Source organism: Narcine bancroftii, chromosome 6 (genome assembly GCF_036971445.1).
Source record: "Narcine bancroftii isolate sNarBan1 chromosome 6, sNarBan1.hap1, whole genome shotgun sequence".
Taxonomy (NCBI): Eukaryota; Metazoa; Chordata; class Chondrichthyes; order Torpediniformes; family Narcinidae; genus Narcine; species Narcine bancroftii.
The window spans coordinates 217,232,160-217,252,187 of NC_091474.1; the positions used below are offsets into that span (position 1 = coordinate 217,232,160).

Below are 20,028 nucleotides of genomic sequence, written 5' to 3' on the forward strand. Positions count from 1 at the left end.
TGAACTTTTGGTCTTGCCTTTAGGCCAGACTGGAACATAAAGATCCTGCCAACAACTGGGATTCAGTTGTAACCCATCTTTACAGTATAGGTCCCATCTTCCCCAAAAAACATCCCAGTGGTCCAAGAACTTGAATCCCTTTCTCTTACACCACCCCTTTAGCCATGTATTTAACCTCCACCTGATTCTATTCCTGCTCTCACTGTCACATAGCACAGGAAGCAATCCAGAAATTACACCCTTTGTGGTCCTTCTTCTAAGTTCCCTACCTAATTCCCTATATTCATTCTGCAGGACCACTTCCTCCTTCCTTCCAACGTCATTGGTACCAATATGTAGCATGACTTCAGGCTCTTTACCCTCCCATTTTAGGATGTTCTGGACCCGCATAATCACATCCTGGACCCTGGCACCAGGGAGGCAAACCACCCTGGTGGTCCGCGTCCACAAAATACACTGTCAGTCCTCCTGACCATCGAATCCCCTATAACTATTGCCCTTCTCCTCTTATCCCTACCTTTCAGGGCTACAGAGGCTGACCCTACACCTCTGCTTTTCTTAGTCTGACTATCCCCCTGCTCAGTACTCAAGGTGGAGGACTGATTTCTGAGGATTTCAGACTCAGGTGCTTTCTCTTGAATCTGACACCTCCCTTTCCTCCTCCTAACGGTAACCCACTGCCCCTCCTCCCGTGGCCCTGGTGTGACCATCTGCCTATAGCTCTTGTCTATGATGGACTCATTCTCCCTAACCAGAGTGAGGTCATCGAGTTGCAGCTCAAGTTCCCTGATTCAGTCCCTGAGACGCTGGAGCTCAGCTCACTTTGTACACAAGTGGATATCCGGGAGACTAGAAGACTCAATGTCTTCCCACATGTGACACTGAGAGCAGAAAGTTTCCCTCACACTCATCTTACCTCCTTCTCCTCTCACCTTACAAAAGTAAAAAATAAACAGATATATATTAAATTAAATGTGACTATCTTACCTTTAGTCCCTCGATGGAAAGGAACTGCAGAGGGTTGTGAACCTGACTCAATCCATCATACACTCCCATCTCCTCCATCAACTCTATCCATAAGGCCCCCTGTCTTTAAAAAGTAGCCATAATATTAAAGAAAAATCATCCTACCCTGGCCACACTCTCTTCATCCCCTCCCCTCGGGAAGAAGGTGTGATATCAGCCACCACCAGATTCAAGCATTTTCCTTCCTCACCATTACAGGCTCCTGAATGAATCTCAAAAGAGCATTATTTTGCTGCCTTTACTCCATTACCAATTGATCTCTCTCTGTAACTGTACTTTTGACCTTCTCTAATGAGTCTTGCATCTTGTACTATATATAAGATGCTGATTAATCTGCCTACAAAAAAAATCACCTGCATCAATTTGTTTTCAATACATGTGACAATAGGCTACTTCATCAAACAGATTTAAAATTCGGTTAGATAAATTTTTACATGATAGAGGAATTAGGGGATATGGGGAGACAGGTAGGTGGAGTTAGGTCATCAATTAGATCAGCCATGATCGTATTGAATGGCGGAGCAGGCTCGATGGGCCATTTTTGGCCTACTCCTGTTCCTACTTCCTCTGTTCCTATGAACTTGTGATAATGAAGTCAGATGCAAGATGGTCCTGTTTAAACCATCAACTATTGGAATGTGTAGTTGTGCAAGCTATCACCAAGTGAAATTATGTTGCTAACTTCATAAATATATGATATTTGAACGCCGAGGTTATTCACTACATTTACTAATTTAATGAATGCCTATCAGCAAAAAAAAACAAATAGCAATCTCCTTATTTTCTGCATTTTATGGAGTTAACTACAAATTGTGGGCACAGTGAGAATCCTCAATAACTTGCAATGTTGTCTTCAGCCTCCTTAAGCATAGCTCTGAATATTAAATCAGGCTCTAGCATTAAAAGCTGTAAAAGATTCTTGGCCAAAGGCAAATGAGCCTATAATCCATCAAATAGTAGTTATATATGTTTCCCAGAGCTTCCAGGGTTAAATCCTGGGCTGATCATCAAAAAAGTCTTAACTCAACTATCTTGGTCTGAAAATCTTGATAAATGGACAATTGAAGCCATCAATAAATTTCAGGCCCAATCATCATAAATTCATTCAATCTTCAGCCCAACAATGGACCACCATGTCCACGTCAACTATCAAATATCTAGCTGTACTAATCCCATTTAATAGCAATTACCTTGAAATCTTCTATATTTTGGTGATTCAAGTGTTTGTTATGGAGATACAAGTGACTGAAGATGCTGGAATCTGGAACAAAGAAAACATACTGCTGAAGGAGCCCAGCAGTTAAACAACATCTGTGGGAGGAGGACTTGATGCAGTCTGAGACCTGAAATGTCTTTCTTTCTCTTTGGCTTGGCTTTACGGACGAAGATTTATGGAGGGGTATGTCCACGTCTGCTGCAGGCTCGTTAGTGACTTACAAGTCCGATGCGAGACAGGCAGGCACAGTTGCAGTGGTTGCAAGGGAAAATTGGTTGGTTGGGGTTGGGTGTTGGGTTTTTCCTCCTTTGTCTTTTGTCAGTGAGGTGGGCTCTGTGGTCTTCTTCAAAGGAGGTTGCTGCCCGCCGAACTGTGAGGCGCGAAGATGCGCGGTTGGAGGCGAGATCAGCCCACTGGCGGTGGTCAATGTGGCAGGCACCAAGAGATTTCTTTAAGCAGTCCTTGTACCTCTTCTTTGGTGCACCTCTGTCACGGTGGCCAGTGGAGAGCTCGCCATAGAACACGATCTTGGGAAGGCGATGGTCCTCCATTCTGGAGACGTGACCCACCCAGCGCAGTAGGGTCTTCAGCAGCGTGGATTCGATGCTTGCGGATTCTGCCAGCTCGAGTACTTCGATGTTGGTGATGAAGTCATTCCAATGAATGTTGAGGATGGAGCGGAGACAGCGCTGATGGAAGCATTCTAGGAGCCGTAGGTGATGCCGGTAGAGGACCCATGATTCAGAGCCGAACAGGAGCGTGGGTATGACAACGGCTCTGTACACGTTGATCTTTGTGTGTTTCTTCAGGTGATTGTTTTTTCAGACTCTTTTGTATAGTCTTCCAAAGGCGTTATTTGCCTTGGCGAGTCTGTTTTTTGAAATGTAAACAATTCCTTTGGCCCCACTGATGTTGCTCAACCCACTGAGTTCTTTAAGCAGTTTGTTCATTACGTAGACACTTCCTGGAGAAATACAACAGGGAACATTAATACTTATGAATCTGCAGAACTTTAAATTGATTTATGCCCTTTTACCTTCTCCCCCCTTGCAAACACTGCCATGCCCTTACTTTGAATATAGATTTGCATCTTCATTTCCATTGCTTCCTACATAATGATAGAGTGCATAATAAATAATTTGTGTTCTTTTAACAATGCCAATCGATCACTTCTGCCCAATAAAAGAGGAATTTCATTTATCACTGTGGTGATACACCACAAGCCTACTGCAGGGGGCGACCTGTGTAGCTGCCTGCAGGAAGAGTGGTGGAGGACAAGGCAACACCTGGCCAGCTGTCAATCAGCTGACCTGAATGGACCAAGCCCCACCCGGTCAGCTGCCAATCCTCCTCTGGGATATTAGCTCCATCCGGCCCCTTGAGGTCAGTCTCAGAGCCAGTACAGCTACTCTCACAGCCAGCTCTGTGGAAGTTTGTGTGGAATAAAGCCTGTTGAACAGACTTTATGTTTTGTGTCTGCTTTTCAACTCGATTGCACATCACAATCATTCCTATTTAATTCAAACTATTTTAACATTTAAAACATTTTTTAAAATATTTTTAATTCCATTTATTTTTACCATCTGTTTACTCCCTTTTCTCTAATCTTGTTCCCTTTATGTTTCCTTCTTTAATTGAGTCTCATACAGTCTTTCTTTCCTAAACACTTAACTCTTTTAACCTTTCCTAATGTATATCCTGTACTGGGTCCATGGGTTAACTATAGTATGGACACCAGTATGAGCCAATTGGTTGGATAGAAAACTAATCCCAGAAAACAGGTACAAGTAGTATATGTGCTTGGTGATATTCCTTGAAATCAGGGGCATTGAGTCCAAAGGGTTAAATAAACCAATTTAAGAAACAACCTTTCAGTCACATATCTCAACTTGCCTTCAGTTGGGTTAGGTCACACTTCCAGCAGCCCACAGCAGAAATCTTCATGAGTAAAGTTAAAATAAGTTTGATCTCCATGAGTTATCCCACTTCAATAAGATTCAGCCTGATGTTGGGAATTTGTTCCATTATCTTTAACTGCTCATTTAAAAAAAACATTTAACATATTGAAATAATGTATGTTATATTCTACTACACATAGAAACCATTCATGAAACTCACTTCAAATCTATTAATGTGAAACTTGAGGTGAGTTAATGCATGTTTTGAGACACACCTGTGAAATTAAGAAACTGCTGGTTTTAATAGTAGTTTTGCAAGTAGAAGTATTGTAACCCCACTGGATACACAACAACACCATACAGGGACTGTTTGATGTCAAATTGGTCTACATAAGTTCAAATGCTTGCATTCATCTGTGACTTTTGTTTTTTCAGTCACTTAATCGAAAGAGAATAGAAACAGAGAAATAAATGCATCATCGATCATAGAGCAATTCATTAATATTTGTGGCCAAGTATAGATAAATATATTTCAAAAGCAAAAATTTGCAGATTTTTGACATGTGAAGTAAAAATGCTGGAAATTAATTCTGATGAAAGATGACCGATTGATTTGAAATGTTAATTCTGCACATCAAAAACAAGAAGGCATTGGTTTAAAGTGAGAAGGAGCTTTCAAGCGGATGCGAATATTTCAGTTTGAGGAGATGAGAACATATTCATTGATTGTGGTGTAATGCAATATGTTATATTATATGATGTCATATAGTGATATTAAATTTCCCTATTAATTTCTATTCTCCTCATGTATTGTTTACCTATAATATGATTAATAAAAAAGATTAAAAAAGAAAGGTTTTTAAATGTTTCTGCTGGAGCCCCTGCTATTTCTACACTAGCCTCCCTCAGGGTCAGAGGGACTATCTTGTCAGGCCCTGGGGATTTATCCATTCTTTTTTGCTTTAAGACACCAATCACTTCATCCTCTTTAATCTGTATCGGTCCATGACATAACTGCTTGTTTTCCCAACTTCCCTCGTCCTTGTGCCTATTTCCTGAGTAAACACTGATGCAAAAAAAACATTTAAGATCTCCCCCATCTCTTTTGGCTCCATACATAGCCAACCACACCTCAATTTTGTCCCTTACTATCCTTTTGCTCTTAATGTACCTGTAGAAACTCTTAAGATTTTCTTCATGTTGTCTGCCAAAGCAACCTCATCTCTTCTTTTAGCCTTTCTGATTTCTTTGTTGAACTTTTTCTTGCATTTTTATATTCCTCATTTGCTCCTTGTTCCCTATGCTTGCTATACACCTCTTTATTCTTCCAAACCAGATCCCCAATGTCCCTCGTAAACCAAGGTTCCTTATGCCTGTTAATTTTGCCTTTAATCCTGACAGGAACATACAAACTCTGTACTGTTAAAATTTTACCTTTGAAGGTCTTCTACTTAGCTTGCGCATCCTTGCCCGAAAGCACCTTATCCCAATCCACGCATTCTAGATCTTTTCTAATTTCTTCAAAATTGGCCTTTCTCCAACTGAGAAATGAGACCCGAGACCCTGTCTTGGGTAAACTTATACGTCTCATTTTTGTTCGTTTTAGATTGGTCACAGTGTTTGAGCTACCGAAAGAAAATAGACACACACACACCAAGAGCAGTTCAGTTTATATAAGTCTTTATTACTAAATAGCTAGCTAAATTCACACTACAATATGCAAGCCCTTCCCAATTATACATATCAATGTCTGGACTGGTCCCAACTGCCAGAGCGAGGCGACCACTGCACACTTGGAGTATGTTGTCTGGGCACCGGTAGCAGCTTCTCCACCTCCCCGGACCGGAACGTTGGTTGGAATCTTGAAGTTCTTCTTCTTGCTGAGAGATGTTGCGACCTCTTGGAGAGTCTCAAACTTCAGCAGTGGGACCATGGCTTATATTAACCAAAAGTTGTTTACTTCAGATCTTATCTCTTTGAACAAATGATTTAATTATCTTCAAGGTCTCCTGACAGTCTGCGACCAACAAAAGGCAACTGCATCTCTTGGCCTCATGGTGTAAATTGGATTCTGTCTTCGGATGCAATTGCATCCCTTCTTCTTGCATAAGCTGGTCTAGGGCCCCATGGTGGAATTTAGGTGTGTCTACTAATTCATATGCAACAAGCAGGTTCTCAGCCTTGCAGAAGCAAGGGCTGCAAAGGTAAGAAACACGGTTTAAATCTTCCATTACAGACCCAGACCTATCCTTCTCCATAATTAACTTGAAACTAATGGCATTATGACCGCTGGACCCAAAATTTTATAAGGACAAAATTTTCCTGGGACTGAAGGAGCCTGAAGGATGATGATATAGAAGGGGCATAGATACAGTGAGTGGTTGCTGTCTTTCACATAGCAGCAATTTAAGGTGAGGAGGGAAAGATTTAAAGGGGAAACTATTTCACACAGAGTGGTGGTGATTATATGGACTGAACTGCCAGAGGAAGTGATAAGGGCAAGTACAATTGCAGCATTTAAAATAAATTTAGACAGGTTCACGGATAGGAGGGATATGAGGTAAACAGAGGATCGGCTGAGATAGACAACTCAGTCGGCATATATGAATGGCCCAAAGGACCATTCATATATGTGCTGTACCTGACATTATGTTTATGGATGGTCGGTGGAGACTCAATGTGTTGAAGGGTCTGTTTTACTGCTGTCTGCTTCCATGACTCTGTAACTGATTGGGATCTATCCCTCTGTGTAATTCGTTGCAAGCGATAAGCTAATTACTTTGCAGTTTAAATATGAAGCTTTGTTGAACAAGATGTGATATAATTTGTATTTTAAAGAATTTGAAAATCATTTTGATTACTGGGATTAGATGTATCCCTTCACATGATGGTTTACTAAAACCAAAAAGCAAGATTCAGATGCTGAAAGTCTAAAATAAATATGCTAAAACCTAACTCTGGTCAAAATATAATTGGCCTGAAATGTTTGCTCCTCTTCTCTTCTCTCTGCTCTGCAGCTCTTTTATGGCTCATGGCTGATAGCAATTGTGATGCTTGGAAGTGGAGAAATAAGCTTGCTACGAGCAGGAGAGACCCAGTCTCAAAGCATGAACCACAGGTATGACACGTGCAACTGCTACTCATGCCAACATTTGTTCAGAGGTCTGTTGTGAATTTGCTGAAGCTATTTGAAAATGTTTGCAAGCAGGGCAAAGAAGAATAAGAAATAGAATGGTAATATTACTGGATCATTAGCGGGGGACCAAACAACTGAACTGGAAATGCCAATTTAATTTTCACTCTGGGAGCAGGGGAATTTATTAACAGAACTGTGCCATCAATAGTGTGAGAGATGAGTACAACTGATATAAAAATATGAAGATGAGGAAATTAATATAGATATATATTTGGCTTGGCTTCGCGGACGAAGATTTATGGAGGGGGTAAAAAGTCCACGTCAGCTGCAGGCTCGTTTGTGGCTGACAAGTCCGATGCGGGACAGGCAGACACGATTGCAGCGGTTGCAGGGGAAAATTGGTTGGTTGGGGTTGGGTGTTGGGTTTTTCCTCCTTTGCCTTTTGTCAGTGAGGTGGGCTCTGCAGTCTTCTTCAAAGGAGGTTGCTGCCCGCCAAACTGTGAGGCGCCAAGATGCACGGTTTGAGGCGTTATCAGCCCACTGGCGGTGGTCAATGTGGCAGGCACCAAGAGATTTCTTTAGGCAGTCCTTGTACCTTTTCTTTGGTGCACCTCTGTCACGGTGGCCAGTGGAGAGCTCGCCATATAACACGATCTTGGGAAGGCGATGGTCCTCCATTCTGGAGACGTGACCCATCCAGCGCAGCTGGATCTTAAGCAGCGTGGACTCGATGCTGTCGACCTCTGCCATCTCGAGTACTTCGACGTTAGGGATGTAAGCGCTCCAATGGATGTTGAGGATGGAGCGGAGACAACGCTGGTGGAAGCGTTCTAGGAGCCGTAGGTGGTGCCGGTAGAGGACCCATGATTCGGAGCCGAACAGGAGTGTGGGTATGACAACGGCTCTGTATACGCTTATCTTTGTGAGGTTTTTCAGTTGGTTGTTTTTCCAGACTCTTTTGTGTAGTCTTAGATATATGGGTAAATGAATAAAGCCCAGTATGAACAGGATAAGACATGGATATTAGAATGTAGGAGCAGAATCAGTCTGAGTAAGATAAGAATCTCCTAGCCTTTAGACAGATCAGCCAGTTCACAGGATGAAGGAGATAAGGATAGACAATAGATAATAGAATGTAGGAAAGTTAGTCTGAATAAGATAAGGGTCTCCTAGCCTTTCAGACAGAATCAGCAAGTTCACCAGCATGAATAAGATAAGGATAGATAATAGATAATATAATGTAGGAAGTAAAGTTAGTCTGAATAAGATAATGGTCTTCTAGCCCTAGATAGAATTAGCAAGTTTTGCATATGTAATTAGTAAGCCCTAGACAGTATTACAAGTTCTACATATGAAGAGGTCACAGCCCTGAGGGTCGGGAAGGTGTAAATTAGAACAAAGACAGGTTTGTGAATAAGGACAATGAGGATAATGACATGATGAGACACCGACAGGATACCCCCTGGTCTTCCAAGTGCACAGAAACAGCACGTAGGCAGGCAGGATTGCTAATGCCAAACTTATCCAGGAGGCAGAAGAATGTAAGGGGGAGGGTATTCCTATACTGAAATCAACTGTATAAAAGTTGGGTGAGCCCCAGAGTATGTGTGTATTCCCAGGGTAAGGGGAAGCACCCAACTTTGCATTGTTGTATAATAAATGTTCTTTGTTCTCAATTTTTGTCTCGAGCAATTTCTGTGAAGGTACTTCTGTTTTTTCACAAGAGGAATGCTGTGAAAATCTTTACTTTGATTAATGTGGGTGGCACAGTTCGTGTTGCAGTTCGTGCAATGTTATTACTGCATCAGCGACCTGGGATGAAATCTGGTGCGGTTGGTGCATGGGTTTCCTCCAAGTGTTCCGGTTACCACCCACGTTCCAAACGACAGACAGGATTTTTAGGTTGATTGGTCACGTGGGATTAATTGGCAACTCAGGCTTATGGCTGGAGGGGATGCTACTGTGTTGTATCTCTAAATTACACATTTTAAAATAAAATTAATTAGTTTTGTAATTAAAGTATCCATAATTTAAAGTGGGGTGGATGGGGTGGGGGGGGTGGGGGAGGCGTGTGGGTGATGAGATATAGAAAATATGGATCAGTTAGCTCAAGGTTTGTCATTGGGAAAATATTAGAAGGTATAATTCAAAACTTCGTGATAATAGAAAAATACATAGTCAGGAAAAGGCAAAATGGTTTTGTAAAATGGAAACAACACTTAATCACTTTATTGCCATTCTTTAAAGTAACATACAGTAGATGTACTGTATTTCATTTTCAGAAAAGTGTCAAATCAAATCTTCTTTCTTCTTCTATTACTGTGGAAACTAACAGCTCATGGTGTACAAGGTACTATTTTGCATGGAGAGAAGGTTGGTTGGCTAACAGGTAATAGACATTAGGCAAAATAGGGCTTTTTCTCTTGGATAAATATGTGATGTAGGGATACTTTAGAAATTAGGGCCAGTGATTCAATATTGGGTGATTATATATAAATGACTCAGAGGAAGGCACCAAAGCTATGGCTTTACATTTGCTGACTTCTCAAACACACATAGGAAAATTGTAAAGGGGAAGGGGGTGGGGAAAGAAGCCACAAGGAGTCATCAATGGGGTGTGGAGGGGAGAAGGGCAAATGTAGTACAAGGTGGGAAAAATGCATTTAGCAGGAAAATGAAAAGAAGTCGTTTTGAAAAAATGAAAGCAAAATGTCTGCAGATCTGTCATTAACACAAAAAGAAAATGCTTAGTGTAATATAGTCAAGATAAGGTGAACTATTTTGTAATGCATAAGAATGCACCCTTCTCACTAGAGTAGCTGAAGTGCACCACTGTGGGGCATTTGTATATACGTGAGTGTGTGAACAGTTTCCTGAGATGGTGAAAGACATCAGTAAGTAAAGTCTCTTTTGTTATTTGAATTTTGCATCTCTATGTTATTTAAGAAGCCTCCCAAGTAATACAGAGACATAATATGGTGGCAGTGGTATAAGAGAACAAGAATAAAGCCATATAAATGATTGTAAATCACTGAAATATGAAGAGGAAGAAGAAAAAAAATGGCTGGAGCAACATTGCGGAATCATTAAAAAAGTTTCAGCGAAAGTACAATTTAGTATTCAAAAGCTATTTTAAAAGTGCAACAGCAGAGGAGAAGGTCAGTTCTATACTTCTCTGGACAGGGGAGCGAGGCCTCGACATATTTAATAGCTGGGAGCTTACAGAGGTGGAGAAAAATGACCCAGAGCAGATATTTGCAAAGTTTGCTTCTCACCTTGAACCCAGATCTAATCATAGAATTAAACATTATGAATTTCAAGGCTTAATGCAAGAGACTGATGAAACTGTTTATAACTTCCTCATTCGACTAAAAATTGTAGCTGCAAAATGCATTGCCAGGAGTGGTGATGGAGGCTGGAACAATAGAGTATTTAAGAGACCCTTAAACAGGTGCGTGGTTGAAAGAAAAATAGAGGGCTATGAGATAGGGATGGTTTAGTTTTGTTTGTTTGTTTTTGTTTTGGTAGGTATTTACAGACCAGCACAAAATTGTGAGCTGAAGGGTCTGTACTGTGCTGTAATATTCCTATGTTCTAAGCTTTCTCAATCTCACCCCTGACTCAAACATATTGGACTTAGTCCAGTCTCAGAGGTTATACAGTCTGTTCAAGCTGCACTCCAAAAACATTGAGTATGAGTGAAATTAAGTCACTTCAAAATATCTTAGGACCTTAAAATATACTGTGGAAAATTATTTGCCAACGTAGACATTGCAAGATCCTGGAAGCTTCAATCTAACAGAAATCTAACTGCAAAATATATAAACAGGGTATTATATATCATAATTGTAATTGCTTTGAAAATAATTTTCATCATGGGTGAATTGTTTATTGGCAAGAGTTTGGAGATAGAGTGAAACATTCCATTTTGTGCGCCACATAGGCAGCTCACAAAAAAAAATGCCACTTTCTGGAGCCACATTAGATTTATAAAGAAAAAAACTACACTGAAATCCACAATATGTAACAAGATTATTCATGACATTTAATGTTAGCGTTAGTGCTAAATGAGCAACATTATAACATCAGCGCATTCCACTCCACCTCAAAAATCAATTTTGTTAAAAATCAATGGAATAAATTTCTTAGGAAGGATAGAGAATGCTCATTCTACTTTTGGGAGTGTTTAGTGCAATTATGGCAATAAATTTTATGATGAAAGATCGTATATATGAGATGAGGGTTTGGACAACATTGAAGGACAATACTCTTAATAGAATAGGATTGGAGGCAGACAACCAAATTGGATATGAATAAAAAGATGTGATGAGTTTGATAAGAAATGTGATTCTGAAAGTAGTGACCTTGAAAAAAAAAAGGCGCTTTGTAGAATTTTATAGAAAGGATTTGGAGATGCATAGGAAAGCTAAATTGGAATGACAAGATGAATAATGAGTGCTCAATTGATGTTACCTGGTATAGGCCAATTGGGCATGAGCTTCAGGGAATAACATGAAAGGGGATGGATGGAAGAAATAACATTGGACGGAAGGAAAAGAAATATATATTTTATCTGCCTGAACAATACAAGATTATAGACAATCATGAACAGAAGCAAACAATGGGAATGAGCTAGAACCAATGTGACAGTGAATAGGAACTGTGCTGATTTGACTTGGCTTCATATCTATAATCTTTATAATATCCAGAGACCTCTACAAGTTATCACAGCTATTCTGCAATAGCTATGCCACCGTAATTAATAATGATGTGAAGCACACAACACCAAACCACATCCTTAAAACTTGGCTGGTCTTGTGTTTTGATTGAGATGAAATAGCTCAGAATATTTATGAACATTGAATAATCCAAAGGGATAATTGTGATTGGAGTGATTGCACCAGGCACATCGGTTACAACATATGTATGTCAGTAATCCACAATTAGAGATATAAGTTCAAATTACATCATGGCCGGTGGAATATTTAAATTATTTTGAATCTAAAACTCTAATCTTTCTTGAGGTAAAAAGCAAGTATAAGAACCAATACTCATAATAGACCTTAAATAAAACCCTTTTGTTCATGCATGTCTTCAGGAAAGGTAACTATTGTCCTTACGCTGCCATGTGGGTCTTTGTGTACCTGGTTGATTGTATGAAATGGTAGGTGTTCAACACAAGGTCTATGAAAGATGTAGAATAAATCCTGGCACTGCCATCAGAGCCACAGTTGTGACAACATTTTAAAGATGTTTCACTATGGAATTGAGGAAAAGTTTCATCGCACATAATTAAAAGAAAATATGTTCTTTTGCAGTTTCTTGATTGCAAAAAGTAAATAGAGGCCATAAAGTGCTGTGTGGAAGTTGGCAAAGAGAAAAACGGCAATGAATTTGGAAGGGAGAAGGAGAGGATGAAGGTGGAGACAGCAATTGGAAGATGATGTGGGAACACAAAGGTTTTCATAAGGTGAGCAAGAGAGGGCAGCATGGTTGGTGTAGCATCACCTTTACAGAACCAGTGATAGGGACCAGGGTTCGAATCCAGCACTGTTTAAAAGGAATGTTTATGTTCTTTCCATGTCTGCGTGGTTTTTCCCCGGGAGCTCTGGTTTCCTCCCACTATTCGAAAGGTACCAGGGGTGTATGTTCATTGGGTATAAATTGGGTGGCATGGACTTGTGGCCTGAAATGGCCTGTTATCATGCTGTATATCGAAATTTTAAAAAAAATTAAGAGGTGAAATGCAGGGATGGGTTAGGGGTCCAGTGGGTGATATGTGAATGGAATCAGGAGGGGAATTAAAATAAGGCATGGCGGGCTGGACAGGAGTGGGAAAGTAAACAAAATTGGGAGGGAAGGGAAAACCTTTCCACGTACCACCCTTCAGAACTGGTGGCCAATGTGTTCTCGCCTTCCAGCACCTGCCTTCACCTTCATCAATCCTGACAGTCACTTGGCTCAATCTAGCTTTTTATTTCTCTTTGCATGTGTTCACCTATCATTTCCTTCCCTCTGTCTCCCACCTCCACATCTCCACAACCCCCCACCTCTGCTCCCCCACCCACTCTTTGCCATCTTCCTTCCTGTTTCTGCCCTTGCCTATTTTTGCTCTCAGTCTTGATTAAGAATATCAGCCCAAAATGTCAACATTTCCTTTCCGCCCAGAGATGCTGCTTGTCCCACTGAGATTCTCCAGCAGTTTGGGTTATTTTTTGCTCCAAATTCCAGCATCTGCCATCTTTTTTTTTATTATTTCCAATTATCTCTTTGAGCCAAGGGGGATAAACCAGGATGTAAAGCACTATTGTATTTTTTTTGTGCAAAGAAAGGGCTTTTAATTAAAACATCAGTCTCTCCATTTGAATTTTACGTTTGGTATAAAACTGTCTCGAAGTATCAAAATACAAATCATGAAAAGCGGGTTGTGAATTTGAAAGGAAATACCCTTGTTAGATGCAGTAACCTTTTGTGTAAGGTACCGGGTGTCCATTTGTTTTTACTGATGCTGATGTTCATGTTAATCCCTTTGATCTTAATGCTAAAGGATTTGCCCCAGTATATCTGAGGGAAACTTAGACCACTAGGCAAATTATAATATATCGGCATTCAGTACACCAGAGGAGGGCCAAAACCATGTCGATTGTCTGCAAACGGTTACATTTAGCACTTTAAATACAAGATTTCCCTTTCAATGCCGTCATTAACAATCTGCTATTTCACAGTTTTCTAGTTTTATTAAACAAATGACAGATTAAAAATTCCCTCTGGGCATTTTTCTTACAGCCCATTACAATTTTCATCAGGGGTTTTATCATGATTCAATGAAATCGCACCCAATCTGTAATCCTCCACGTGGACACTTTGAGCTTTATGATATAGCATAAAACAGAAACATTGCATTGTGAATTCTTTGCTTGTCTTTGCAATGGTTGCAATAGTCCACTGATTTATTCAACCAAATTTATTCAATGAAACAAAAAAATACAGTGGAACAGGTAACCTGAACCTTTTAGGGACTGTGTGATTGTACAGTTTGCTAATCTGCATTGCTAATATTAATTACTTTGTTTTGACAGACATTGGTTTAATTTATAAAGAGTTTTAATGGCACCATCAGAGATGAGCTGATGCTGGAGAATTCAACCAGTTTGCACCGCAATGGCAATGCAGTCAAATCACAAAGAATCAATCATCAATTCAATACGATGAGGGTATAGAGTGAATGCAAGCAGGCTTTTTTTTTACTGAGGTAACGTTAGGTTAAAAACTAGAGAAAAGGTTAAGGATGGAAGGGGAAAGTTTAAAAGGAACATTGGAGCAAACCTTCAGACAGATAGTGGTGGGAGTGTGGAATGAACTGCCAGCTGAATTGGTAAATGCAGGCTCAATTTTGACATTTAAGAAAAATTTGGGCAGGTACATGGATGAGAGGGGTATGGAGGGATGTAGCATGGATATCCTATGGGCACCCATTTTAATTACCCACCACATTCCCTTGCTGACATGTCTATCCATGGTCTCATCCACTACCAGATTGAGGCCACCCACAAATTTGAGGAAGAACACCTCATCTTTCCTCTGGGCACCCTCCAAATGGATGGATGGCATTAATATCAACTTCTCTGGTTTCTGTAAAAACCCTTCCTCTCCATCTTCTTCCCCTTCTCTCTCTCTCTCTCTCTCTATCTCTCTCTCTCTCTCACTTTCTATCTCTCTCTCTCTTTCTCACTTTCTATCTCTCTCTCTCTTTCTCATTTTCTATCTCTCTCTCTTTCTCACTCTCTCTCTTTCCCCTTTTCCCTATCTCCTTTAACAGAACCAAAATCAATTCTCACATTTCTCTTATCATATCCGATTGACACCTTTGGACTGTTGGTCTGAATTCCTCCTCCTCTTCTTCCCCAGCCTTTAATTCAGATGCTCTGCGTCTTTACTCATACCTCGAAGAAGGGCTTAGGCCCAAAACACCAGTGATATATCTTTATCTGAGAGACTAGCTGAGTTCTTCCAGCATTTCTGTCTTTTAACTACAATCACAGCATCTGCAGACTTTTGTGTTCCACCCTATTGAGGGATATGGTCTGGGTGTAAATTCAGGGCCAAAGAGCCTGTTTATGGTGCTATGGTTCTACTAACATCGCCATATGCACCATTATCATTGTCAGGCTAAATCAGCCATGATTGTAGCAAGGTTCAAGTATGGAGTTGGGTGGTGCAGGGGAGGGTCTGATCTCCCGGAAAAGGAGAGAATGAAATTAAATGCTGATGTTGAGATGGATATCAAGGCCAATAATGCCTTTATGACAGCCACAGTTGCATTTATCTTTCTTCTGGTGCTAAAATCACATTGAGGTCCCAAGATGGAATACAGGATACACTAAAATCCTCTGAAGGTAAAGAGACATAAGTGTGAAACATTTTCTTGAACAAGTCCTTGTGTAAAGTGAGTTATTTTAAGTATAAAGGTATCTTCACCTCTGCCCAGGTGAGGAGTGGCAGAAGGTAATCTCACATATTTAACAAGTATCTCAATGAGCAAACCGTGGAAGGTGGCTACCTGTGTGCGATCACGTTAGGACATTGTGAAGGGCAAAGCCCAGCATCTTGAGGGGGAAAAAAAAGGAGTCATTGAAGGTGGAGGAAATAATGAAGGGACAAAAGACTGTGGGTGCTGGAAACTATACAAACTGTTGAGGAAGGGTTATTAGGGAAGGACAGATGGAACTGGATTGAGCTGAAAGTTTGGGGGTGGGGTGGTAGGGAGAATCTGGGACATCTGGGTGGAAAAGAATGGAAACAGTGAGGGAGGAATTGAGAATGGGTGGGGCCAGGATAGAATTTTAAGAAAGAATGAGGAAGATTCGAAGTAGCTTGGAAGAAGAGAGAGGAAACGAAATCTGAAATTGGAAAGTTCTATGTTCATTCCATTGGACTATAGGCTTCCCAGTCAAAATCTGAGGCGAGGTTTTTCCAATTTATGGTTGGCCTCATTCTGGCAGTGAAGAATGCCAAGCTCCATATTCTAGCATCTTGCAGTCTCCTGTGTGTCTCCACACAATGAGTGCTCCCCTCTCATTAGGAAGAGGGCAGACAACCAGTGTGCTGTAGCTTTCAGCACTTGAACATCTCTAGGCCAGGAACCATTAACACCAGAACTCATTATTATAGCTGGGATGATAGCAAGTGCCGTGGCTGTGGCAAAGGCATGAAAGGGAGGAGATCAGTCTCATGGTCCACAAACCCAACTTTGATTCCCATGAGATAGCAGTTCCGTGACCCAGTAATCTGTTTAATGGTAGTGAAAGCTCTAAGATAATTAGAATATTGATGACTAAGCCCTTGATAGAAGAATGAGTTCCACCATTTTTGTCTGCGATGGTAGCTGAAAAGCATCAAAAGGAAGTTAATACAGAGGATCAAAATGGCTGTGAAGGTCCTTTTTTTCTATTGGTAACATTGACTGGTATCATGGTATCAGGGCTCAAAGATTTTCAGAACTATTTCCATCCTTCACACAATATTTTTGACCCACTACTATCAAGAAGGAGGTACAGGAGTATAAAAATCAGGATTGACAGGCTGGTAAATAGTTTATTCCTCCCAAGCTGGGAAATTGACGAACAGTATCCTGATACCGAGTAAACCATCCCAAAATATTTATGTAGATTTATTTTAAATGACTTCTCATCAAGTCATCAAGTTTATTGTCATCTGATCACACAAGTACAACCTGATGAAACAGCATTCTCCAGTGCATGGTGCAAAACATGCAGACACACAACCAGACATAACACATATTCAAGCAAACAATACAAATGCAGGACAAGTATTCAGATATACAAATAAATAAATATTGTTTCATAAATATGAGAGTCCAAGATAATTAGTGTGAGCAGTTCCTTAGATCTTTACGCATGTACGTGATTATTATGGTCTGACGCACCATGGTCTAGAGATGTTATACATGTACAGTGTGATAATAAACTTGAACTAGATTTGAAAAATTGTTTCCCAATGTCAACTGAAGACAGTCTAGTACCTTGACATTGTATCTGCTTCCTGCTAGATCATTCAATGCAATAAGCATTCCAATGTGTGGGTAAATCAATATTTATCGGACATCTTGTGCCACAAAGTCTGTGGGATTAATCTGACTCTGAGTTTACATCTTATCCTGGTAACAGGATTCTAGAACCCAATGTCTCATCATGCTACATGAGCGCGATCATTTCCAGGTCTCCTGCAGCACTGCTGACTCAGCCAAAGGCTGGAAGTATGAAATTGGCCCCACCAAGCTGGCTGTCAATCACTGGCCCATATAAAGACTCGAGCCGGCCCCTTCCTAAATCAGTTGGGCACGTGGAACCAAAGGCTACACAAACCTGGTGTTCACCTTTAAGCTGATTAAAGCCTGTAGTGCAGTCTTCTCGAGGTTTGTGTTTGTTTGCTGCCCCACAGCACACCACATCTACATACTGTAATGTCACTCCCTTTCTGAAGGCTTTTCAATTTAAATCACAGAATCTTCTATTCAACACATTTGCTGATAACATATAACCATATAACCATCTATGGAGCGGAAACAGGCCATGTCGGCCTTTCAAGTCCGCACCAGTTCACTAGAACAACTCCACTAGCTCAAACTTCCCGCTCACCGCCAATAAACCTCCAACCCCCTCACCTCCATGTACACATCCAATCTTCTCTTAAATGACAGAAGGGACCCTGACGCAACTATCTCATTCGGAAGTTCATTCTATTCTGCCACCACTCGCTGAGTGAAAAAGCCACCTCTAATATTTCTCCTAAAGTGTTGCCCCCTGACCATGGCTATTTTCTCTTGTCGTATATCTCAGGAATTTTACTAGAATCTGAGAGAAAGTCTGTTTCATAAACAAAAAATATTTTGCTTGGTCAATTCATGTTATCTTTGTTTGCTAAGTCAGGAGTCTTTTGTTCTGTTTTCATGTGGCAACAGAAGAAGGATACCTTTTGGAAGTTTTCCAGCTGCCAAATTCATCAAATGAAGATGAGAGACGGATTCCTTATTTAACGAGCATTGCAAATGTAATACCCAAGTGCTTGTAACCATCCTTATTACAATAAAATCAAATTACATGCAAATTAAAATTATTTACTGTTAAGAACAAACAATTTTATATAAAGTGTGTGTCACAATTAGCATAGTGGTTAACGCAACGCTGCTACTGCACCAGTGACCCAAGTTTGAATCCAATGCTGTCTTTAAGAAGTTGTACGTTCTCCCTGTTTCTGCATGGGTTTCCTCCAGGTGCTCCGATTTCCTCCCACCCTTTAAAAGCATATCTGGGTTGTAGGTAATTTGGGTGTAACTGTCTAAATTTAAAACAAATGCTCTGGAGAAGAGTGAAACATGAATTGAACTTGCATTTGGGAAGCAGGCCAGAACTTACTGATGGCTACTCTGTGAATTATCAAATTTGGTTCCCTCCTGGAAAGACCCCTCTCTTCCGTCTTTAGCCCCTTTCATCCCAGTAAATCGGCCGTTCAGTGTCCTGGGATAGGAATGAGGGTTTGGCATTACACACTAGACCACTCCTAACCGAGACACTGAATGCTTTCACACTTGCAAGAGTTTATCCCCAGCATTTGGTCTGTTCTATCTTAAATAGGAAGTGCCTGCAATGCAATTGCCCATTCTATGCTTGCCTGATCTCAGCACTGACATATGGAGATGCCAAGGATTGTACTAAGCGTTGAGGAGTGAGATGACATCATCTGACATCTGCATTGAGCAGATTTTACTTTCATACTTGCCATTTTAAAGGCCGATTGGCGTTCGATTCCTGGGATCACTGGCAAGTGTGAAAGGGACTTTTGATTTCTATTTTCTACCACCATTGATCAATGTCTGGTGAGGCCTCTCTGCACCTTCCCATTTACATAATGATTGAGTCTCTGCTGAGTGAGAAAGTGCCTATCCATTGGCTCAGTTCACTGTCAGTTTCCTTTGAATCTGATTGTGGACAGCTCTGGATAGTGTTCAGTGCTTTCTGTAATTTACACATTGCCTAAAGGGTTAGAACAGAGATGTCATTGATAAACATCCGCTGCACATAGATGTTCTAAATGAGTTTCTACAAGCTGATAAATCAGGCACAATTGCCTGCTTGCATGTGATTAGTTGCAATGATTTGTGTTAAGTTCAAGACAAAGCAGCTATAGAGATAGAGAGAGCTTTGAGTGTTCCATCATGGAAGGTGAGATGCAGATGCATTGAACAAATGTACCTTCTTCATTTCAGCCTGTGCATGTAAGGCTAATTTCCAGTTGATCTTTGCTAACACAGTACTGTTCTCATTTTGAACCTGAGACCTGACTGTTTTCAATGTCACATCATGTTGTGCAATAACCCATTAAACCACAGGGGGTAATAAAAAGAGCTAGTTGTAACATTAATCATTAATCTCAGTGAGAGATCACACATTTTGCTGAAACTGTGAGTAGAACCACACAAAATGAAAACAATAATGACTCTTCAAAGGATCCTGAATCTGCGTGAAATCCGGCCCAGATCCCGAGTGCCTGCGATAAAATCAAACTTTAGTTGTTTCAGTGATCTGTGAAATTCTGCAAGGGAACATAGAGAAAGCTTCTCACCCAGCCAATTATTCTCTTGGTGTGTCAAAGGTGATCTTAAAAGTCAGATTGCTTTACGAGATCTGTCCACGTGGGAGGTTATTGAAAGGAGCCCATGGAATTCAGAACCG

General features: G+C 40.6%; 1 long non-coding RNA gene across 1 annotated transcript; it reads left to right on the forward strand.

Annotated features, from left to right (window-relative positions):
* Nucleotides 1–7,171: 7,171 nt before the first annotated feature.
* Nucleotides 7,172–18,377, forward strand: LOC138735528 (uncharacterized). The gene is made up of 4 exons (XR_011339742.1): nt 7,172–7,258; nt 12,595–12,746; nt 14,356–14,528; nt 18,258–18,377. It is a non-coding gene; the product is annotated as an uncharacterized lncRNA (long non-coding RNA).
* The last annotated feature ends 1,651 nt before the right edge of the window (nt 18,378–20,028 follow it).